The sequence below is a fragment of the Schistocerca americana genome, chromosome 1, assembly GCF_021461395.2.
Source record: "Schistocerca americana isolate TAMUIC-IGC-003095 chromosome 1, iqSchAmer2.1, whole genome shotgun sequence".
NCBI classification, from domain to species: domain Eukaryota; kingdom Metazoa; phylum Arthropoda; class Insecta; order Orthoptera; family Acrididae; genus Schistocerca; species Schistocerca americana.
Window position 1 is genome coordinate 259,452,107 of NC_060119.1, and position 24,867 is coordinate 259,476,973.

At 40.3% G+C, this 24,867-nt stretch overlaps 1 protein-coding gene across 1 annotated transcript in view; it reads right to left on the reverse strand.

The window, feature by feature from the left end:
* Positions 1-24,867, reverse strand: part of LOC124624664 (prolactin-releasing peptide receptor-like) — a 553,962-nt gene that overhangs the window by 25,220 nt on the left and 503,875 nt on the right. The gene's annotated exons all lie outside the window — the stretch shown is intronic.

A 24,867-nucleotide genomic window follows, 5' to 3' on the forward strand; every position in this document is an offset into this window, starting at 1 on the left:
CTGTACCTCATCCCTTGGACGCCTCTGGAAAGGACGATGCGCTGAGTCCTGCAGTAATTCCGTTATCTTGCCACAGTAAGATGTTGCAGGAAGAAGAACAGTAGCGGTTTCCTTTGTCAGCAGGTAAAATTACTATTTCTGTGTCTTCTCTTAAAGACCAAAGCGCTTTTCTTTTCTACTGATGTTCCGTTTGGGTTCGGACATCCTAGTTAGACCTAGCAAGTTTCTCACCTTATTTCTTCAACAGCCTCACTGGAAAGTTTCAAGACACATTGCTGACCAGCTCTCCCAAAATACTTGATTGGCGACGTATTTACAAAGGACGCAAAATTTAGTCCCTCTTCCAACAATGATATCGCAGCGTAATTCAGTGGTGGATCTGTGCATGGTTCATCTTCTTGCGTTGACTGATGCGTAAGGCGATGAATATAGGAAGTTCTACGCGCCATGACTTGCTGGCGCATCAAGTCCGAAAGCGACCACGTAGCACTGTCCACCCGCCCCCAGGAATCCGCTGACAAACAGATACTCATTTGAAGTGGAAGCAAGATTCTGTAGTCTTTAGTTCTCGCCTTGCATAACGGGTTTCTTCTGACATCAACACCCTGCTGGGTCTTTTTCAATCCTCTTGGTGCCCACAGAATCTATATAAAGGATAAACTTGGCAAATGTCAGGTATAGTTTGCAGGTCACGAGGTCTTATAAAAAGACGAGAGAGAACAATAGTCGGTTTTTCTCGTTGTTAATGTGCAGCCGTTATAACGTTATATGACGCAGAGCCCTTGAACCACTGTAGCATGAATTATATCGCTAAAAGAAAGACGCCGTGGGTAGTGGAACGTCTACGCTTGTAGTTCCAAGTATCGATTTCACAGTAAATTCAGAGGAATTTCTTTTTGCTGGACATATACGCAACGTCTTAAGATATTCTAAACCACTAAGCGAATTTAAAATGTGGAAAGTAGCAATAAGTAGTTCGCAAAAAACGAGCAACTCAACCGCTATGTGCTGCAGGTTACATTTAAGTATCATCGTTAATTTCTAGGCAAAAAAAAAAAAAAAAAAAAAAAAAAAAAAAAAAAAAAAAAAAAAAAAAAAAAAAAAAAAAAAGGAAAATGGAGAATCATTAAAGGAGCTTGAAAGCAGTATTACAGGTAGAATTCAATAAGTTGCTTTTAACGGAATAAAATCTACAGATGTGAAGGTAATTTTGCGGGGTACACCAAGGAAATGTGTTAGGACCGTCTCTGTTTACAGTGTTTATAAATGATGTAGTAGAAAGCTTCGGAAGCTCCTTAAGACTGCTTGCAGATGATATGGTTGTCTGTAAGAAGTAGCAACGGCAGAAGACAGTATCGATTTGCCGAAAGACCTGCAACATGTCGAGTATGTATAAGGAAGGAAATCCACAGCTACACTGCTGATGACAAATTGCTGAAAACAATATCTATCGTAAAATATCTAGGAGGAGCAATCCAGTGCGAAATTAAGTGGAATGACCACATAAAAGAAATGGAAGGGAACGCTGATGCCAGATTGAGATTCATAGGAATAACCTTAAGGAAATGTAATTTATCCACGAAAGAAGCGGCCTTCAAGGTGTTTGTTTCAACGATTCTTCAGTACTGTTCATCAGTGTGGGATCCTTACCAGGCAGGAATGATAGAAGAGATAGAGAAGATCCAACGAAGAGCGCCACGTTCCGTCACCGGACTGTTTAGTCGGCGCCAGACTGTTTGAGGGATGCTCAATAAACTGCAGTGTCAGGTGTTACAAGAGAAGCGTTTTGCATCACGGAGAGTTTTAATATCGAAATTTCAAGAGAACGCTTCTCGAGAATAATTGGACAATATGTTACTTCCTCCCATAGACTTCTTGCAGAATAACGACGACTAGAAAATTCGAGACATTAGATCTGATAGAGGCTCACTGTCAATCATCCCTCTCGCTCGCCATTCTTCAGTGGAACAGAGAAGGGATGATCAGTTAGTGATACCGGAAGCACTTCTAGCGTGGAGAACAGTATCAAGCCGGTCATTGGAATGAATACAACAAAAATAAGAATGTGTTTTTCACATAATATGTACTACACGTTTGGTGCTGACAGTGGCGTTGTAGGTTTCGTTATTATAGTTAACAGAGCTACACTCATGATTGTGTTGGAATTAATAAAGGTTTTGTTAATTATCTACTCCTGTACTATAATTATGAACTTAAATTTATCCATCTTGCTTGAATTAGTTGGATTTTGTGACTGTATTATGTAGTTCTTACAACAAAACTTTTTCAGAGAGTAAGTCTGAGAATTTTACATTTAACAAATACTCGTCGTATATTCCGAGATCAGAATGTACAGAAATTCCTACGCGACATTTTTACTATTGAGCACAATAGGGGGGGGGGAGGGTGGAGGTAACACAACAAAATATGAGGCAGTCGAATGCCCATGACTGAGTAATAGCCAATTATTTTATACCTAAAATTTTAATTTGCTGGAAAGCCTATATGTTTGAAGGAAGAGTTTAACGTTGTACGGTAACTGCTTTTCGTACCAATTTTTCTTTGGCAGAGTTAGAGAATTCCATCAGCAGGATGCGTGCCTTTCCCACAAACAAATGCAGATATTTTTATCAACACACAAATGAAGCTGCAGTTTAAATAAAATATTTAGAAAATTTATAGAAGAAGACGGAGAAGAAGTAAGTATTCTAGTTTTAATGCTGCAAAAATATCTTTATATCCTTTGGAGAAAGGAATTTTCAGCAAAATATGTGGCTAGTGAGACCTGATGTGAGTGGCAAGAACTGGAAAGAAATATCATTGACAATAGATCTGAGTGAAATCAGAGAGTAGATGGTGGAAGCTCGAAAGGAATCAACGGCTACCTTATATCGGCGACGCCTGCGAAATAATGAAAAATATAAATGTTCTTTGCTTGGAGAGGAGGTTTTGAGTATTATATTCCCTTTGATCATAGGTTACCAATATGTTTTTTGGGCCATAATGTCACCTCTCCTTTATATCCTTAGGGAATATCTTCTCCGTAGGGGAATCTTTTTGGGCAAAAAATGCACATCCAACCACACGTTACGCAATGGGTAGTTAGTTCCGAGTGCAAACATTAATACCAAGACATGTACTTGTGTGTTTCACATCTAGCTGTGTTAAAGGCATACATTAACTATTCAAGAGTTTTGTGACACTAAGTGTGGTCAGAGTAGTGATAAGTAACTGAGGCTACATTCAAGTTAGAGTTCAGGCTTTGCAGGAATGACTGGATCGTTTAATACAGTGTGGTGCTGGAATGCTTAATTCCCTGTCCAAAAACGAACTCCTTGAAGATTGTGGAAGTAAAGGCCATGGCATTATTAGAAAATAATACTGGGCAAGGATCAAAGGCACCGAAATCTCTCTTCAGACAGTATGTTGCAGATTATGTGATCATTGATCTAGTGGGAAGGAACCAAGAGAACCTCAAGAAAGCAGCCATGCATACCAAAGCATGACGTGACGAACAGACCCACTAAATCGGTATATAATTTCCCCAAAGGAGTTTTTACGGGTTTAAGAGGTGAACATCCTTTGTTCAGCGTGCTATGAGGGGCTTGCTAAGGCAAGAAATTTCGAGTGCTTGAACCATAATCCTAACATTTTCGTCTTTCCGGATCTTGGCAAACGTTTTTAGAATACCCACCCCTCCCTCAAAGTTTCTGGTAGTAAGTGAATAACGTAGGTAAAACTTCCGTTTGTGCTACTATCCTTGGCCTAATGCTACGTCGAATAGAACAATACTGGATACTATTCCTCATTGAGTACGGCCTAATAACTACTCTTCTTTCTATTTTCCGATTAATTTCTCTCAAGGACTCATCCTCTTTCTGATACTTGGCAATGCCATTAAACAATGCAGGAAATTCCTCCAAATATGATTTATTCCCTGTATCTTGCTATCTTAATTCGACCCACTGATCTCAGTTTCTTCAAAATCCCCTTGAAAAATGTGGCTCAACAACTTTGCAATAAGATTTTCAGTTCCCCTGGCATGCCTCACTTGGAAAAGAAAAGCCAAAATTCGTTTAGCGCACGTAGCGATGCAGCTCGTGCATCACCGCCACCTCAGGCCCCACTTCAGCGTCTAATTGTTGGTCTACAATTGAAAGGGTTTATGATCTACATAGAACCAGAATTTTTCCAGGTCTAACATTACTGCCAATGCCTCAAGTTAGTAAACGGGGTACTTATTTTCTAGTGGTGTTAATCCTATAGAAGCATATGATACCAACCTTCGGTAGTCTTAAAGTAATACAGCTGACACGCCGACTAATGTGGCATGTATTTCCACATTATCAAAGTCCGGCATCGTCACAAAGCGACGTCTATTAAGGCCTCCTACAAAGCCTATAACGCTGCAGTCTGTGCTGTAACCTTTTTTGGTATCTCACTTTGCAGCTTGATCGACTGCCCGAAATACGGTACAAATTTCCTAAACATTATTGAACACTCCCATGACCGAGCGAGGTGGCCCAGTGGTTAGCACACTGGACTCGCATTCGGGAGGACGACGGTTCAATCCCGTCTCCAGCCATCCTGATTTAGGTTTTCCGTGATTTCCCTAAATCGTTTCAGGCAAATGCCGGGATGGTTCCTTTGAAAGGGCACGGCCGATTTCCTTCCCCATCCTTCACTAACCCGAGCTTGCGCTCCGTCTCTAATGACCTCGTTGTCGACGGGACGTTAAAACAACACTAACCTAACCTAACCACTCCCATGAATCTTGCTATTTACTAGAACTTCTTGATGAGAGGCAATCTGCAACGGTTCTTTTACGTTTAAGACCAGTTTTGACTTACCCCCGGCAACTCGATATGCCCTAGAAACGACATGTCAGGTAATCCCTACCACACTTTTCCATATTTGAGTGTAAGTCCTAACTTCCTAAGACACATAAACATTTCCCCCAAATGTTGCAGATACTCCTATTTTTGATAAAAATCACCACATCATCCAGGTAATGCAACCTAAAAACTAAATGTCCAGCGATAACCGTTCTAGTGAGTGGTGAGCCTAAAAGGCATCTCATTAAACGCAAAAAAATCCGATGAATTGCAAGCGCCAAGACATGCTTTGATTCCTCATCGAACGGAATTTGATAATATATCTGGTTCAAAACCAAGGTAGTAAAAGTACTGGAACCTGCGAAACATGCAAAACAGGTATACAAGTCTGACAGCTTAACGGAACAGAGAACTATTTTCTTACTGAGTTCAGCGTCATCCACCACCATTCTCTATTTGACAGATGGCTTGCCCGCAGCTCGTGGTCGGGCGGTAGCGTTCTCGCTTCCCACGCCCGGGTTCCCGGGTTCGATTCCCGGCGGGGTCAGGGATTTTCTCTGCCTCGTGATGGCTGGGTGTTGTGTGATGTCTTTAGGTTAGTTAGGTTTAAGTAGTTCTAAGTTCTAGGGGACTGATGACCATAGATGTTAAGTCCCATAGTGCTCAGAGCCATTTGAACCATTTGAACAGATGGCTTATGTACATGAAACGTGGTTGCGGAATAAGGTGATTTAAAAGTGCTGTAGCACCTCTTCCGCTAGACCTTTCATTCCTTCATGAGCAGTGGCGGCAGGTGAAACGGCGGTCTCCTCACTGGCATTAATACAGTGCAGCAACTAATTAAGTTAGTTAGCCTTCACCTATCCACAAGCACATCAAGAACTCTGCTGCACAACTGCTGTATTTGCTCCCTCTGACTCAGTAGTAAGTGAACTACTTGTACCAGACAACCTAGCCCTTGCCTATCTGCTCTAACACCGTTACCAACGATTCAGACTAAAGCCAAAGTGAAAATGTCGTATTTCTGCATAACTGGATGTGCAAGCGATCTTGAGCCTAATTCGGGATCAATCAGGTTCTCGTAATTACATCGTTCCACAGAGTCACTTCAATAGAAAGCCCCTCCATTACCCTTAATTTCTTTTCCATAGGAGCTACAGGATTGTGAACATAGCGAAAACCCGTCCCAACATCCACAAGGCACTACAAAGGGCCGTCGCATACTTTGGATAAGAAAGTAATAGTCCAGTCAGCTAACGAAAGTTCAGGGAAAAATCGTGTAGTCTTAAACTTTAGTACATTGGTAACAGAGAGTGTCATGGGCAACATACTAAAATTCCCCATCCGTGGAGTGTGAGCGTAGGGGCACGGGTGCCTTTAAACGTGACTTCTATACATTTGTCTTAAATAATTCGAAAAGCGCGGCTTCTAACAACACTGTTTCAAGCCACAAATCTTTACTAGATTAAATTTCCTCCAGAAAAAGGTCTTTTTTTTTTTTTAGCTACGACTCATAGTTCTTACATTGTAGGGAATGGAAACATCATATATTTTTAAAACAGTGTTTAAAAGTTATAAAATTAACGCTTATTGTTAAATGAAATGGTTTAAGAATAAGTATAAGATGTAATCCACGTCTAAGTGCAGTAGAGCCATATTAAGGTGTAAGTTGCCTTATGGGGCTGTAACAGGGTGAAGGGGGCGGTGGTGACAAGTAAAATCACTTGGGGAGGTTAGTCGCTGGATGGTGATCATGCACTTCCCTCCTTCATAGGTCTGCAAACTGAACATCGATAAGGTGATTCCACATTACATCTAGCCCACTACGCCAAAATAAGTAACTACAGGATGTTTCACAAAATGACGACGACACTCCACATCGCGCCTTATGAATCACTTGTGACGCTTTGCGCGGACATGTGCAGGGACGTTTACTTTCCACAAAGTACATTAACATTACACGGAATACAGATACGAGTTCCTAATAGAACTAATGCAAGAACAGCAATGGGCAGAATCTACACAAATTTCTGCACACAATTCAACACAGCTGGAGGACCAATTGATTCTTGGGCGTATTGCAACTTAGCTGTAGCCTCTTCCGGGAAAAGCAACTTCCCACACCATGAGCGCTGCTCGCTCAACATTTTGCAGACAGAAAATATCTTCCCAGAATTTCTTTTCCTGTTCTCTTATGCGAGTAGACGAAATAGCTACAGTGACTTCATGTTTGTAAAGTGGTGCTATTTTCAGCTTATTAAATTTGTACTTATTGGCTTATTGCGGCTGTTAAATGAGTTTTTGCGTAAACTACCTTCCTGTAAACAATAATGAGAAGTGTATGACTTGTAAGTATGATGTTATCAGTGAGCTTTGTAGTGGTGGTCGGAAAGGTACTGGAATGGTAAGTGTGGCACCTTGCTACTTTATGTCATCGTTTTATAAAGCTGTGTGATTGTATTATAGTCGTCCATCAAGTCATCAAGAGATAAATAGTACATTGTCTTCAAACATCACATAACCGAATGTGAAACGTACGTTAGTGTCATAAGAATCTGTTTCAACGTAATGCAAACAGACGTGCTGTGCATTAGCAAATGGTTCAAATGGCTCTGAGCACTATGGGACTTAACTGCTGAGGTCATGTCCCCTAGAACTTAGAACTACTTAAACCTAACTAACCTAAGGACATCACACACATCCATGCCCGAGGGAGGATTCGAACCTGCGACCGTAGCGGTCGCATGTTTCCAGACTGAAGCGCCTAGAACCACTCAGCCACACCGGCCGGCTGTGCGTTAGCACAATTACAGTAATGTCATAATTGTAACTGTGATAAACCACAGCACGTTTGTATAAATTATGTTCGGACAGATTTTTATGATAGTTATGTCTGTTTCGCATTTGTTTGTGTCGTATTTGACTACCTAAAATTATTTTTGACCCTTTGATGTGTATTGTTGTTCTCCTGTGAACGTAGTTGTTATAACCGAAACTGGCGGAGAAGAAATATACAGTTGGGCAGCTGATGGCGCAAATATCTATTTTCACTATACTAACAAGTGCATATGCAAATGTATATTTTCTGTTTGGTACATGTTGAACGCCCGAGGTCATGTCAGCGGGGTGCGGTGGTCACCTACGGACGCGGCGTGCGTCAGTCAAAGTCACTGCAAGGTGACAGCCGCAGCCAGCCCCGGCAGAGATCCGTGAACGCATTAGCAAGAATGTCAGTGCACATTACTATACTGAAATGAAACTACTTTGTAAATAAAATATGTACAATTCCGCTAGAACACCGCGGCCGGCTATGCTCTTACGTCCCTCCCTAACACCATCGAAAATTGCTACATATCCGCGAAACACGAAGCCGCAATTACAGCTATGCTCGTAGGTTCCTGCCCAACCGCACCCTCAGGAGCGAAATATTTATGACTACTAAGATTGTATGCGAAGGCGTAGCTTTGGCTGTTACCATACTTTATGCATATTAACTTAAAACATTAATCATTCGTATTTGCGTGTTGAGGCAACAAAAAGGTGATGGTACACTGGGTGACTACTACGCTACGACTCTGTGCGGTGATTGGATGACGGGATCACGATCCCTGTGCTCTGACTGGCTGACATAAGCACACCATGGAACACAATCTTGATTTCAATGCTTGCGAAGATAACTTGAAGTAGTTGGTTGATTTCGAGTTTATACTCGTGTATTACAAAACTATGTAGTGTGAATGAAACACCACAACGTTCTCTCCGGAACGCATCGTTTAATGTTGAGATTGAGAATAATGCAGGAAGCGAGCTAGTTTCGAAAGGACAATTAGCGTCAATCCAGTTCGCAAATTCATGGTAGAACAATTTATGTAAAATCAGAATGCCTTACTGTAACCTCCTGTGTTTTATATTCTATATCTCATTAATTTGTATCATGTATTTGAATGTTGTTGCCAATGTGCTATGTGCAGTGTCATTAGAAGCCCGTGTTACTTACTCATTGTCAGCGTAAACCATGACACGTCTCTTCTCGCGCACTTAGCTCGCATTTGATTAAGCAGTTTTCCCTCTAGAAAGTCACTTACTTCAGACCTTATTCGATTTAGATTTCGTTACCCGAATAGTAATAAATTTAAGAGTATTTACCACGTGGTCGCTGGTCACTTTTAGCGTACTTACGAATAGTCCGCCTACCACACGTAAATTCCTAGTCAGAAAAACCGCGGGTGTGTTTTAATTTGTATTACATAAATGTTTCCCCGGAACGTAAGATAAATGGGGAGAGATATACATAGTTTGACAGAGGGAGTGAGTGAGAGAGAGGGGGACAGAGAGAGAGAGGGGGGGCGGAGGGGAGGGGAGGGGAGGGGAGAAAGCTCATGAATCATAAATGGCAGGTATCTAAAAGTTATTTCCTGGATTATCTAAACAGATTTAATGAAATATCCGTGTAGTGACGAAATTCATTGTTACGTCGAACGGTCATTTTTGTCGGTACGTACGTGCAACGAAATTGTTTAGAAATGTCACGAGCGAAGGTTTCTTAACGGCGATATGAGTGTCCTGTAAACAAACCAGGAAAGCTTAGAATCTGGTGCAGCAGAGAAAGATTGATACTTTTGCAGTCAGGAAGTTTAACCACAGTGCCTGTGGTATCAACAAACAGTAATTCTAGCGACCCAGCTGCAGCGCTATATCCCTCACAACTTGTTCTCACTTACACAGACATACAGTGGAAAAACAAAGGACATCAGTCAGCTGAAGATAAGTCAGTACGAAATCACAGAGTGTGAAGTACTTGTGAAGTTTTCTTTATAGTATTTACCCAGATCCTCAACCTCTTCACGACAGAAAAAAATGGTTTGCTGCAATATGCGCTTAATACAGTAAAAGTACTTCTGAAGCCTGCAGTTGCTATCGGAGCTGCCTACTGATTCGGCACTGCTTGCTCTGGATCCCAAAGCTATAAGATGGTTGTGTGTGTGTGTGTGTGTGTGTGTGTGTGTGTGTGTGTGTGTGTGTGTGTGTGTATGTGTGTCTCCTGCTATATCACACCTGCTCGCGTGACATTCAGTGGGTTCGTGACTCGACTCCACAAGTTTCGTATTCATGGCACGCCTGCCGCTGCTCGGGAGTCTTGAAGCCTTATGGTCCTCCCTGCCTGGGCTCTTTATCTTGGAGCCTACAGAGACGAACAGCCACGAAGAAACGCCCCAGGAAGCTGGGTCAGGGACGCTGGAGAGTTTTACGTCACTAAGACACCGTTGTAGTTAAACAGCTCAATGTAATTGTATTTGAGCTTATTGCAAATTCCCTATAAACTAACTTCCAACAAGTCTTCGAATACAGTCGTAACAGACTATTAGAACAGATAAAATTTTCGCATTGAATCAACTGCATTTTCAACGTTACAGTACAAAATTGTTATGTTTTGGGTTCTTAGCATGTAGTAAATACTTGGTTGACTGAATAAATTAAAGTTTCTTAGTGGTCGATTCCTAACATTCGTTCTTTATGTCAGCATTCCCAATTCGTGTATTTCTTCTAAATCATCTCTGATTAGTTCCCACTAATACTGTACAACTACCGTAAGCTGCCGTAGACTACTATAAGCAAGCTTGGAAGGTGGTAGTTTTCCTATTAGCTTTCGTCAGTCAAGTTCGTACCTGTGTGTTAGGTGCGTTGCGTATCTATCGGGCATTACATCTTAACGAGCACTTTCTTTACATATGCGATCAGTGTCATACTAGATTTCTCTAGTAACTGGAAGTGGTGAACCGTCTAGAAACTGAATGGGGTATATAAACGGCCTACGGAGGATTTTTCTTCTACATAGTTTTCCTCCTGTCGCTTACTTAAAAATAAATAGTATTTATAACAAAATGGGAACTGTCAACGTTTAATTTAGGTTTTATTTAAAAGGACTTGATTTGTAACTTGAAATAGAGGGATGTTATAGTAAGAACGAAGAAAATGAAATTTCTTAAAAAAAGGTGCAATTGAAAAACGCAAAACAAAAATATGTCAAACATCGTTTCAGTACTTCGTGGGCCGCGCGGGATTAGCCGAGAGGTGTATGGCGCTGCACTCATGGGCTGTGCGGCTGGTCCCGGCGGAGGTTCGAGTCCTCCCTTGGGCATCGGTGTGTGTGTGTGTGTGTGTGTGTGTGTGTGTGTGTGTGTGTGTGTTTGTGTGTTAGTCCTTAGGATAATTTAGGGTAAGTAGTGTGTAATGTTAGGGACTGATGACCTTAGCAGTTAAGTCCCATAAGATTTACACACATTTGAACATTTTTTGAGTACTTCGTGACTCTTATATAAAACTCGTTTCCGTTATTCATAAAAAACTATTGTATTCATCAATAATAACAGAAAAGACTTGCCTTTGATCATGACAGTGAATTTTCTATTGAGTATAAAAATAACGACAGTAATTATATATATTTTCTATATTTGCACATGTCATCTGCACTTGCATCAAAAGTAATTCCTTTTTCTTCGTAAAGTTACGCGGTCAACTAATTTTTATGACTTACAAAAAGCAGTTTTTATTCTGTAAGAATGTAAAATACACATGGATGTACTCTGAATAACGTGCAGTTCTAATTATATGCTAAAGAAAAAGTCGTCCGTTTCCAGTTTCTATTTCATACATTCATTTATGTTTCTCTCGCTACCACCGTTAGGAATACTACCCTTTTTCCTACCATTTACTGCGTCATTTATGTGCTGTACCAAAATTACCGAATTGTAGTAATGGTAAAGTGCAACTCTAGTTCTCACCGATTACACACGCCAACGATGGGAAAACTTCTTTGCCGAAAATACCTTATTCTTATGATTTTTAGGGTATGAAATCCAAATATGATACTTAAAAAACTGCATCACCGACCATTTCATCACATTTTATAATTACATTTATTAAATTAAGCGATTATTTAAAGAATTTAACAGCATTTGTATAGTTAAAATTATTTAAAAATGAGATGTAATGAATGTAGATGACGTTGGTAGCACTGCTGAAAAACATTTGCTGGCAAAAAAGGTCGATTCTATATTTGTGTTAACAGATGGTGTTTTGTTTACTGTCAGTCTAACCTCACTTTCCCATTTCCTGTGCATGTGCTCACTACAATGTCTTTGTTGGACTTGTGGTGAATTTGTGATTAAAAAACACCAAAAAACATTACAGACTTTGTGAAAAAGGTTTATCTATCATACTTTGGATCTATACTCGGCGATAAAGATAAATCTTGGGCGCCACATAAGGTATGTTATGTGTGTGTTGAAGATCTGAGAAAATGATCCAAAAAGGTGAGAGAAGCCTTTAAGTTTGCTGTTCCTCTAATATGGAGGGAGCCAAGAAATCATTCCGATGATTGCTCCTTTTTCAGTGTTCTAATTCGGAAAACAAGAAGGTAATAAGCTACCCTAACCTTCCGTCCACCATGCGACAGGTAGGGCATGGTGTAAATTTGCCAGTTCCTGAACCACCAGGTGATTTAAATTCTGTTCCAACAGAAGTATTTTCTGATGTACAATCTGAGTTAGATGAACCACATGATGATAAACTCCATTATAATGCAGAAAGTCTAGAGCCCAGATTGTTTACTCAGACCGAGCTTGTCAATTTGGTTAGGGATCTGGGCTTAAAGGAAAAGCTGAACTGCTTGGCTCTAGATTAAAAGAAAAGAACTTATTGGCAGTTGGAACGAGCATATACATGTTTACAAAGAGAGTGCAGCAATTTTCCAAGTTTTTTCAACAAGAAGGTGATTTAGTGTACTGCTCAGACATTCCCGGTCTGATGAATGAGTTTGCTGTTGAATACAAAAAGCAAGAGTGGAGGCTGTTTATTGATTCATCCAAAACTAGTTTAAAGACTGTTTTACTGCATAATGGTAGCATGTTTGCATCTATACCTGTTGGACATTTTATAGATATGAAAGAAAGTATGAAAACCTAGAAACAGTGCTAAATGAAATAGGCTATTCTGCTCATGGTTGGATGATATGTGGCGAACTAGAAGTAACACGCATACTCCTTGGTTAGCAAGGTGGCTTCACCAAATTTTCATGTTTCTTGTGTGAGTGGGACAGTAGGGCTAGGGATCAAAGCTGGTGCAGAAAGAACTGGCCTGTGAGGCAGGCTTTAAAAAACCTGGTGAGTGGAACACTCTACGCAAAAACCTTGTAGATCCAAAAAACATACTCCTACCACCTCTACATATAAAATATAGGCCTAATGAGACAGTTTGCAAATGCTCTGCCTAAAGATGGACTATGTTTTAAGTATCTCTGCCAAAAGTTTCCACACGTTTAAGAAGCTAAATTAACAGAAGGCTTCTTTGCCGGACCTGACATTATAAAATTGATGTTTGATGTTAACTTTGAATCTGCAATAACCTGAAATGAGAAAGGAGCATAGGTATCAATCAATCATTACAGAGTTCTTAGGACATGAAAAAGAGCCAGAAAATGTATCTATTGTAGCTACAATGTTAACGAAGTTTAAAACTTTATAATGTTTAATGAGCCTGAAAGTTCACTTTTTGAACAGTCACCTTGATTACTTCCCGGCCAATATGGGAGATGCTAGTGAGGAGCAAGGAGAGCATTTTTACCAGGACATTAAAGTGATGGAAAAACGCTACCAAGGCCGCTGGAACACCAACATGATAGGGGACTACTGTTGGTCACTTCACAGAGAAGTTCAGCAAGCAAGTCATCATAGAAAAAGCTACACAAGAAGCTTCAGAGAAATAAGAGAAAGAAAATACAAACCAATTCCAGCTGACAAGTGAAACCTCTATTAACATATATCATTGTTTTAAGTAGGTTACTGTAAATACAAACCATGCTTATGTTGTAACAAAGTGTTTCATTAATTTCCCCATTTACCGTATGGCATAGGATTTTTATACTAAATAATAAAAAGGATATTGCTCTAAAACTATGGCTGATACAAAAAAAACCTAATGCTACATTTGGATTTAGTTCATAAAAATCTATGAAGATCAGCTATCAAAGTAAAAATTTAAAAAAAAAAACTGCGTTGGACTGTGTTATCTTTGGACAGCTACCAAAAGATTGTCTGCTATAGTTATATCAGACCTCTTTCCAAACTACTCAGTACCAGACTTTCAACGTGAGAAAATTGGTGGCCTCCTGTCCACATAATATGTTTCGCGATCTTGCGCTGTATAGGATGTCTAAAAATATAGGGAAAACTTACTTCGTCCTGAAGGACGAAAAGCACATCTTTCTTCAAGCTGGGAGTACCGTATATTCCAGAACCCTTAATTGCGGCGTTGACGGTGTCACTGTTTCAAATATGTGGTGATAAAGATTCTTCAGATTGGTTTCCGAATACTAATCAATCACGCAACCCATTAGCCACCAATCTAAAGTGAACGCACGACTGCGGCTTATGTTGTATGTGTACTGCCACTGATGGAACTCAAGTGAAAATTATTATTTGCTATTAGGCACCTTCATGCTGTCTAATTATGCGTACATCGATAAGCACTTGTCTGCTCCAAGAAACTTACAGATAATTAGCCGTCTGCTAGTGTGTCTTGTCTTTGGGGAAAACTGTGAGGCGTGTGTTGTAAGTCGCCTAAACTTTGAGCTGAGCCAGCCAGCTGGAAGGCTTGGCACCAGAGTCAGTTCGCAAGGCACCGTGTCTGCAGACAACAGGCCGCAGTCTGTTTTACCGCTTGGAACCGACAGGCTGTGTTAATTTGTTACGTATAGACGCTTTATCTTGTGATAATGAAGTGGGCACACTGGAATGACTTCCTTCTGGTTCGTGACGATGAGGTTGCCCGTTCTATTGCTTACGCTGCATTTGCATAATTACGTTTTATGGAAAAAACAAAAATATTTGCCCAAGATAATTGCAGTGATATGAGGCACAGGCAAAGTCAGGTCTTTGTTAAAGCTCACCTATTTGTTAGAACACATGGGTATTAGTATCCAATTTTTATTCTGGCATCTTAGCTTGCAAAATTCTCATCTTGTCGCTTTTCCACTCATAAGATAATATTATGAGCGTAGGGTGACTAGCGTAGGGCCTATTAATTCGCAAGAGTGGAGCGTACGGCCTGCATAGATTTTTGTTTTTATTTAATCCAATTTTTATGCAGTTCACAAATTGCAATACATTCTATACCTTCTACGCTATTAGGGCCATGTAACCATGATCTTTCCAGAATATAATTCTGAAAAAAACGCAGTTGTGGTAGCTGGAGTCCAAAATATTTATTAATCATGTCTCTTCATTTCTGTGGAAACAATTTCATAGATACTTTCATCCTGTAACAAATATATGTTTGTATCTAACGAAGAAGTGAAATATCAGTTTTCATAGATTTAATTTTAAGATTTTTCTTAAAAATTTCCATCCTCTATTTAACCCCCTTATGGGTTCAATTTTCAAGAACACTGAAACACGCATTTTTTTTTTCTAACCGAGGAGTCAAATATCAATTTACATAGATGTAGCTTTAAAAAAGCTGTAGTAGCTCTTTAGTAACGATTTATTAAAAAAAAAACTTTTGATCCACTGTATTACCCACTTAGAGACTGAATTTACAAAATTGGTAAAACACGTATTCTTTAATTTCTGACTGAGAGATCAAATACCAGATTTCGTAATTCCAGCTGGAATATTGTCGAAATAGTGACGTGTTTCAAAAAGCCCTTCATCCCCTTTTTCACCCCTTAAGAGTCAAATCTCGGACAAAACTTTTTCGGACGATTCCGACACTGTAAAATCCACACCCTTTCCTATTTCAAGTTTCTGTCCTTAGCGGTCTGGGCTGGGTGATGATCAGTCAGTGAATCAGTCTACTCGTATTTTGCCCCCTTAGGAGATGATTTTCCGAAAACAGTGAGATACATATTTTTTCATTTCCAACCGAGAAGCCAAACGAAAATTTACATAGATTTATCTTTAACAATGCTTTCGCAATGAAATTTTTCATAAAAGTCTTCACACTCTATTTCATCCTCTCAGGGGTTGAACTTCCGAAAGCAGTGAAAAGGGTATTTTTTATTTCTAACAGAGAAGCCAAATAAAAATTTTCATACGTTTCGTTTTAAAAATGTTTTCATAATGAAATACTTTGATGAAATATCTCATTTCCTATTTCACCTCCTTAGGAATCGCATTTCGAAAAATCCCTTCTTAAACGACGCCTACGGTGTAAGTTCAACACCTTCTGCAAATGTCATGTCTCTGTCGCTTGAGGTTTGGGCAGGGCGACGATGAGTGAGTCAGTCAGTCGGGACACTGTCTTTGATATTTCTAATGGTGCAGCAGACACTGAGGTGACGAAAGTAATGTGGTAGCGATATGCACATACACAGATGACGTTAGTATTGCGTACACGAGAAATAAATGGCAGTGCATTGGCGGAGCTGTCATTTGTGCTCCGGTGACTCATGTGAAAATATTTCCAACGTGATTTTGGGCACACGACGAGAGTAACAGACTCTGAACGCAGAATGATAGTTGGAGCTCACACTCCGTTGTTAGTGTTATGTGAGTCACCATTCCTTTCTTTGAACATTACTTGTAAGCGTTGTGTGATTCGCTTTCCCTTTCTTTGAACACTATGCAAGTCCAAGCTAACATTTCAATTTCTGTGTTACTGAAGTACCTTTTTGAGAGCCGACATATATCTTGAAATATCGTTTTGATGTGGAGAATTAACTTGATAATACGAAGTGCAGTGTCGTTGTGCACCTGATACTTTTAAGAGAATCTCACACAGGCAAATCATTGCTAATATTAGTAATAACCACAAACTTATCATATTTCGGTTGATTCTAATCATATTCAAACACTTTGTTTGATGAAAATATAGAAATCAACGCGTTTTCAAAGTGCTTTTCCACTGAGACTTAGCTACATTAGGTCCCGTTTCTTCTTGACATTATTGTGTCAATGTAGTAATTTGCAAAATGATCTTATCTCATTTCCAGTTTCTATTTATTTTGATAAACACGGTTTGATACTGTCTACAGTGACGCTGTGATATTATATACATTTGCAACTACCCACAAACAGGCATGGAAAAGCCATTATTGCACTCTGGGCAATCCTAATAAAAACCAATAATGTTGATTCTGTTCTACAAATTACAGGTATCAGATGCAGTACATACCGAAATTTGTAACAACATTTAGTTGTATTTATCGAACACCTTGTTTCTCCTGACGTTGTAGAGAAAATATTACGTTCCGCTATGACCCGAAAAAAATCTTAGTTTCTTTTATTATTAGATAATTTTCTGAAACCAGTCATTCTTAATGCCTTTCGACTGTATTAAGTGATACTGTCTGTACAACAAAAGAGAGTTTAAGTGAATTCTTTCCACAGATTGTACATTTTTACAGTTATATCACCGATAGCCATTAAATGACACAATGGAAGCTAAATTAAACAGTAGGACCAAATCTACGTGAAACAATTGCGCAATGAAATTTCAGATTGAAAGATTCCAGTGGTGTGCGTCATCAATTACAAGAGCGGTTTTGTCTGCATTTGAAATCCATTGACCTCTGCCTGAATACGGATATCGACATGTTGCTTCAAAACAAGTAGGAAGAAAAATGGTTCAAATGGCTCTGAGCACTATGGGACTTAACTTCTGAGGTCATCAGTCCCCTAGAACTTAGAACAACTTAAACTTAACTGACCTAAGGACAGCACACACGTCCATACCCGAGGCAGGATTCGAACCTGCGACCGTAGCGGCCGCGCAGTTCCAGACTGTAGCGCCTAGAACCGCTCGGCCACCCCGGCCGGCGACGGAAGAAAAAGACAGAAATGTTATTTGTTGAGTAGATAGGTTTAAACAAGGTGTTGTCCATGTTCACGGCTTAGGTACCTCCTGACTGTTTACTGAACGATAAAGATAAGATCAATTGACCATATTCACTTTTGTACAAGTAAGATATTTATTCCCCCCCATGAACCATGGACCTTGCCGTTGGTGGGGAGGCTTGCGTGCCTCAGCGATACAGATAGCCGTACCGTAGGTGCAACCACAACGGAGGGGTATCTGTTGAGAGGCCAGACAAACGTGTGGTTCCTGAAGAGGGGCAGCAGCCTTTTCAGTAGTTGCAAGGGCAACAGTCTGGATGATTGACTGATCTGGCCTTGTAACAATAACCAAAACGGCCTTGCTGTGCTGGTACTGCGAACGGCTGAAAGCAAAGGGAAACTACAGCCGTAATTTTTCCCGAGGCCATGCAGCTTTACTGTATGATTAAATGATGATGGCGTCCTCTTGGGTAAAATATTCCGGAGGTAAAATAGTCCCCCATTCGGATCTCCGGGCGGGGACTACTCAAGAGGATGTCGTTATCAGGAGAAAGAAAACTGGCGTTCTACGGATCGGAGCGTGGAATGTCAGATCCCTTAATCGGGCAGGTAGGTTAGAAAATTTAAAAAGGGAAATGGATAGGTTGAAGTTAGATATGGTTCAAATGGCTCTGAGCACTATGGGACTCAACTGCTGAGGTCATTAGTCCCCTAGAACTTAGAACTAGTTAAACCTAACTAACCTAAGGACATCACAAACATCCATGCCCGAGGCAGGATTCGAACCTGCGACCGTAGCGGTCTTGCGGTTCCAGACTGCAGCGCCTTTAACTGCACGGCTACTTCGGCCGGCGAAGTTAGATATAGTGGGAATTAGTGAAGTTCGGTGGCAGGAGGAACAAGACTTCTGGTCAGGTGAATACAGGGTTATAAACACAAAATCAAATAGGGGTAATGCAGGAGTAGGTTTAATAATGAATAAAAAAATAGGAATGCGGGTAAGCTACTACAAACAGCATAGTGAACGCATTATTGTGGCCAAGATAGATACGAAGCCCACACCTACTACAGTAGTACAAGTTTATATGCCAACTGGCTCTGCAGATGACGAAGAAATTGAAGAAATGTATGATGAAATAAAAGAAATTATTCAGATTGTGAAGGGAGACGAAAATTAAATAGTCATGGGTGACTGGAATTCGAGTGTAGGAAAAGGGAGAGAAGGAAACATAGTGGGTGAATATGGATTGGGGCTAAGAAATGAAAGAGGAAGCCGCCTGGTAGAATTTTGCGCAGAGCACAACATAATCATAACTAACACTTGGTTTAAGAATCATGAAAGAAGGTTGTATACATGGAAGAACCCTGGAGATACTAAAAGGTATCAGATAGATTATACAATGGTAAGACAGAGATTTAGGAACCAGGTTTTAAATTGTAAGACATTTCCAGGGGCAGATGTGGACTCTGACCACAATCTATTGGTTATGACCTGTAGATTAAAACTGAAGAAACTGCAAAAAGGTGGGAATTTAAGGAGATGGGACCTGGATAAACTGAAAGAACCAGAGGTTGTACAGAGTTTCAGGGAGAGCATAAGGGAACAATTGACAGGAATGGGGGAAAGAAATACAGTAGAAGAAGAATGGGTAGCTTTGAGGGATGAAGTAGCGAAGGCAGTAGAGGATCAAGTAGGTAAAAAGACGAGGGCTAGTAGAAATCCTTGGGTAACAGAAGAAATATTGAATTTAATTGATGAAAGGAGAATATATAAAAATGCAGTAAATGAAGCAGGCAAAAAGGAATACAAACGTCTCAAAAATGAGATCGACAGGAAGTGCAAAATGGCTAAGCAGGGATGGCTAGAGGACAAATGTAAGGATGTAGAGGCCTATCTCACTAGGGGTAAGATAGATACTGCCTACAGGAAAATTAAAGAGACCTTTGGAGATAAGAGAACGACTTGTATGAATATCAAGAGCTCAGATGGAAACCCAGTTCTAAGCAAAGAAGGGAAAGCAGAAAGGTGGAAGGAGTATATAGAGGGTCTATACAAGGGCGATGTACTTGAGGACAATATTATTGAAATGGAAGAGGATGTAGATGAAGATGAAATGGGAGATATACTGCGTGAAGAGTTTGACAGAGCACTGAAAGACCTGAATCGAAACAAGGCCCCCGGAGTAGACAACATTCCATTGGAACTACTGACGGCCTTGGGAGAGCCAGTCCTGACAAAACTCTACCATCTGGTGAGCAAGATGTATGAAACAGGCGAAATACCCTCAGACTTCAAGAAGAATATAATAATTCCAATCCCAAAGAAAGCAGGTGTTGACAGATGTGAAAATTACCGAACTATCAGTTTAATAAGTCACAGCTGCAAAATACTAACACGAATTCTTTACAGACGAATGGAAAAACTAGTAGAAGCCAACCTCGGGGAAGAACAGTTTGGATTCCGTAGAAACACTGGACCACGTGAGGCAATACTGAACTTACGACTTATCTTAGAAGAAAGATTAAGGAAAGGCAAACCTACGTTTCTAGCATTTGTAGACTTAGAGAAAGCTTTTGACAACGTTGACTGGAATACTCTCTTTCAAATTCTAAAGGTGGCAGGGGTAAAATACAGGGAGCGAAAGGCTATTTACAATTTGTACAGAAAACAGATGGCAGTTATAAGAGTCGAGGGACATGAAAGGGAAGCAGTGGTTGGGAAGGGAGTAAGATACGGTTGTAGCCTCTCCCCGATGTTGTTCAATCTGTATATTGAGCAAGCAGTAAAGGAAACAAAAGAAAAATTCAGAGTAGGTATTAAAATCCATGGAGAAGAAATAAAAACTTTGAGGTTCGCCGATGACATTGTAATTCTGTCAGAGACAGCAAAGGACTTGGAAGAGCAGTTGAATGGAATGGACATTGTCTTGAAAGGAGGATATAAGATGAACATCAACAAAAGCAAAACAAGGATAATGGAATGTAGTCTAATTAGGTCGGGTGATGCTGAGGGAATTAGATTAGGAAATGAGGCACTTAAAGTAGTAAAGGAGTTTTGCTATTTGGGGAGCAAAATAACTGATGATGGTCGAAGTAGAGAGGATATAAAATGTAGACTGGCAATGGCAAGGAAAGCGTTTCTGAAGAAGAGAAATTTGTTAACATCCGGTATTGATATAAGTGTCAGGAATTCATTTCTGAAAGTATTCGTATGGAGTGTAGCCATGTATGGAAGTGAAACATGGACGATAAATAGTTCGGACAAGAAGAGAATAGAAGCTTTCGAAATATGGTGCTACAGAAGAATGCTGAATATTAGATGGGTAGATCATATAGCTAATGAGGAGGTATTGAATAGGATTGGGGAGAAGAGAATTTTGTGGCACAACTTGACCAGAAGAAGGGATCGGTTGGAAGGACATGTTCTGAGGCATCAAGGGATCACCAATTTAGTATTGGAGGGTAAAAATCGTAGAGGGAGACCAAGAGATGAATACAGTAAGCAGATTCAGAAGGATGTAGGTTGCAGTAGGTACTGGGAGATGAAAAAGCTTGCACAGGATAGAGTAGCATGGAGAGCTGCATCAAACCAGTCTCAGGACGGAAGACCACAACAACAAACAACAACAACAACAAGATATATATTAATTTAACCGTAATTCATGAACACATTTTTGTAGTTGACAGGAGCCGTTACTTTCCTAATTCCCAAACTATTTTAGTGACCTTCATTTAAGAACAAGAACTTCATTTTAAAAATTTATACGATTAACGAATCCATGAAATCCACACCTTCTTATCATGTAACGAAAACTGAGACAAAGTTTCATACACTGAACTCTTTGGACAAGAGATTTGATGTAAGTAAAATATGACCCAACTTGGACGCTCTTTACACAGAATCAGTCGCAGGTTCGAATCCTGCCTCGGGCATGGATGTGTGTGATATCCTTAGGTTAGTTAGGTTTAAGTAGTTCTAAGTTCTAGGGGACTGATGACCACAGATGTTAAGTCCCATAGTCCTCAGAGCCATTTGAACCATTTTTTTTACATCATTAGTCAACAGCGGCGACTGTTATGGTACGAGACAACCAGTAATTTTCAGGAACTACCTATCGATATGTTCCTAAACTGGTGAAGTGAAGTTCAACTTTAGGATTGTTTTCACGTTCCTGTTCTCATAACAACATCACTGGCATTATGACCGACTTTCATTTTGTTTATGGACGTCTATAGAGGCAGCATGGCTGCAAGGGACGTTGAACGACGTGTTGAGTCTATGCCTTGTAGAGATGCTCCACTAAGCCGGGGAAAAGGAAGCCCGACACGACATTAGGATGTCCCTCTTTACTTCTGTCACCTCACTGCACAGAAGAACGTTGTCGTCATCCTTGAGCCAAACTGATGTGTCGGAATTGGAGATAATTACGGGGTTTCGAAAGAGTGATCCATTAATTTTGTTGCGGCGTGTGGCAGTTTACTTAAAATATGTCTAGAGATAGGGCGCAGAAAATTTAACTAAGAAACAGTTTGGGAAACCTTCATTGCGGCATTTTCAATTCAGTGACAGATTTTGGCCACATCTTTTGCACTGAATACCGTCTGTCTTTTCAGCTCAGTACAAGCTATTCACATGAAAATTGCAACACTGTCGGCTAATTATTTACCTGATTACAGATTTATAGGTGAAACTGTCATCTAGCCTAGGTTCAGTCTGAATACCAAAACGGTTTACTATAGAGGGTCCTGTTTATGTGGTATGCTGATGTCTTCCTCCAACCACTGGACTCATGCAGCCAGTTAAACGATGACCTACAAATCAACATCGGCGTCGAACACTACGAATTTCGGCGTTTTTATCAATGAGAAACATGAAAGAATTCGGAAGATATTCCGTAACTTTTACGACTGGCCCACCAAACCAGGTAATTGCAACTGATGATTTGCTGAAAGTTGGATGTGAAATGTAGGTGAAATTAGTCGCCGATTCGGATGCATTTGTTGAGTACTACCAGTAAATAAGGCGTGTTACGCATACATTCATGGACAACAGAGGAGGTTGGAGGGTGATGTGGCTACACTGTCGCAAACGCTGTACTGGTCGTCGGCTTGACAGGCCCAAGCATAATGGTAAGATTCGTGATTCCAGTGCATTTGATCGCTGCCGTACCCAGTATTGTGCACGAACTCGGTTCTTTCTGTGTTATTCTGTCACTGTGAACTGTTTGTACCTCGATTCGGAGAGGTTATTGCGGGAAACGAGATGTTGATACCAAGGTTGATGTTTCGTGTAGGGTGTAGCTTCTGCTTACTCACTTTACTTTTCGCCTCCGGAAGAAAGAGGTTACAATTTTTTTGGCCACAATTCTGCAGCACTTGTGCCCTAATGGTGGCATGTAAAACATCTCCCAGAGAATAGGATTCGCCCATGTTCTGATATACCAGTAGGTGATTCGGTGCCTGGACTGCTCCGCAGTTGCGCGCAATGTCCTGCTCACATTCCCATGAGACAACATTTGTCCTTCACATCGAAAATCCTGTTATTATTTCAAAGGTTCTCCAAGTAGTGCAGGATAACGTCCTTAGGAGCACTTACTTGCCATGGTGAAACACTTCGACATCTGGCTTGACACCTAATGGAAACGTTCGTTGCGAAAAATTTTCCTGGACTTCAGCCGACGTCTAGCAGCTGCGTAATTGTACAGCAAGTGATTTGAGTCTTCATTTAGCTTCTTCTGTTCTGTTTCTCCCGCCACTTTGAGTCTTATTGGTGGAGAAGCACTACCAACCAAGGGGTAGATGTTCTGGACTAAGATTGTTCTAAGTCACCCAGTAAGTGAGCGAATTTACTCGTTTAAGACCACGTCCACATGACGTTTGTGAGCCGATGCTCCCCAAACCGGTATTCCACAATCACCCACAGAAAAACACACTTTTAGTACAGTTGACAAGAGAAACTGGCGATTTGTGCCCTCGTAAGGAAATGTTCCTGTTGCAGACTTTTCCTTTCAAGTCCATACAATGTATTCTAAAGCATAGTATGCAGAATAGAACAATTCTCATGTATTTTAGGATGTCGTAGTGCTGAATTTCCCATTCTTTCCATTTAATATTCATTTTGCTTTTGTTGACTCTGTGTAAGTGGAAAACACATGCTTGTGTATTTTCTAGATTGTGATTTGGATGCTGATCTTCTGCCTATCACATGTTACACGGCGTAATTGAGGGATTTTCACGCTACAGTCAGGTATGTCGTCGAATGCGTCGTGAGAGGGGAGAGGTTCGATGTTTCAGCGATATAAATGACGTAAATTAATGACAACAGTTGCAGTTTAATTGGAAGTAAAGAAAGTAAATGTTCTGGTGACCAGTTCGAGATGTGGAACCCTAAAGGAACATATCGGAAGCACTGATCAAACACCTTCAACAAATAATGGACAAGGTAATAGTAAACGAGTTGCGACATATTCGCAATAATGTTTCACAGCGATCCAGCAAATATTTGTTTTGCTATAAATCCAATCATGGATCACAAAAATGTCTGTCATCCATGATTGGATTTGCCACACAACAAAAATGGTGATGGTAAACGTAATTACAAATACAGTAGATTGTCTTTTAAAGGAAACAGTTGGCAGTAAACATGTCACGAACTAAATGTGTAAACGAGTCATTGGTCACCATACCCACAAGTAAACTGCTGTGCAAAACTGAGAAACTAATACGGAATGAAAGTACACCAGATCGGGGCATAATAGTTTTCTGTTGTTTCACTCTCGATTTATTTGCTTGTCCTGTATTAGTCATTAGTGGATAAGATATTGCGTGCTGAGACTGGTTCTCAGATTGGTACATTGGGTCCGAAATTTCTCCAAAAAGAGAAGAAGATGTGTGCAACAGACTAGTTAATATAGGATGTGAAGCGCGGAAGATAGGTTGGTGCTAAATGTAAGACGGAGTGTATGTCTCTCAAGGGATTAGTACAGATTTAGAAAGGCAGAAATCCAGGCAAAATTAGCATAAATCAGGATGAAATATTTGCAGGTGAGGGCAATAGCAGAAGAATGTTGAACCTACTCGAGTACTGCCAGTAGTTTCACTAGAATTCGGGCTTTCTGTTTTATGTTGATGAGTAGCTTATTCCATGGACTAGAAATAAATGAGAGGAATGGGTCGGGTATAGAAGCTGAGGTGGAAAT